A 1,067-nucleotide genomic window follows, 5' to 3' on the forward strand; every position below is an offset into this window, starting at 1 on the left:
AAACCATTTATAGACTTTTAGACCCCCCCCCCACCTTTGGTAGTTTTCATAAAAACTCTCCATAACTATTTAAACTAGTAAGAAAAGATAAAATTTCCATGGAGATACTTTATTTCTGCATGTTCTATGAACTCAAGTATTTGATATTTTAAGCAACAGGGTCTACATCAAAGTTCTACAGTGTATCCAAGAAGAATGGCAATAGCCAATAATGTTGAGTGTATTACATGGAACTCCACTGACCAACAACTAATAAAAAGATATTCCATGCTTAGAATTAAGAATAATCATTTAACAGGCTATGGTATCTGACAGAAGAATGTTACCTCTATTAGGTAATTATAATTCTTTTCACTCTTTTTTTACATGTGCATATCTGTATTTTTTTAGTAAGCACCTAGTAAAAAGTTTCCATATGACTTTTTTTTAAAGTATCTGTAGTATTATAGCTTATAGTTCTTTTGGGTTACCCTCCATTTTTTTATCCAGTTATTTGCCAGTGAGAATGTAAGTTACAATAATAATTACCCTGGCAAGATAGGTCCGCTGCTGTAAATTACAGTGACTTGAATGTTATGGCAGTAACCAACTCCTCTGACTGCATGAAAGGCCTTCTTCAGAAGATAAAACTATACTTAGATCCCTTAAATTTGCCTGAAACTCTTGGAGAAATGCATATTAATGTAAACAGATACAGTAATAAACTGTCCCCTAGAGTCATACCCTTATACTCAAGGAATGAGACATTTTTCAATTCTCATGAGAAAAAGTATTTATCAGGAAATAGAGATCAATAGAGATTCAGAACTTGCCAATGTGTAAATAATAAGAGACTATGACATACAGTACTCTAAATGAGCAGTCAGTATCATACTCCACTCACTCAAGACACAGGGATCTTTGCAGAAGAGCAAGAAGAAAAATCTAAGGGCCTATGGTGTTGGACATCTTCAGAAAATTACTTGATTTGCTAGTCATAACAGGGCCATGAACTCCAGAAGCTATGACCATATGCTTATGACATGCAAAGTATCAGATTAGTCAAAACCCTAGCATCAAATGGGTAG

Source organism: Alexandromys fortis, unplaced genomic scaffold (genome assembly GCF_014885135.2).
Source record: "Alexandromys fortis isolate MF-2015 unplaced genomic scaffold, M_Fortis_MF-2015_v1.1 scaffold_32, whole genome shotgun sequence".
NCBI lineage: Eukaryota > Metazoa > Chordata > Mammalia > Rodentia > Cricetidae > Alexandromys > Alexandromys fortis.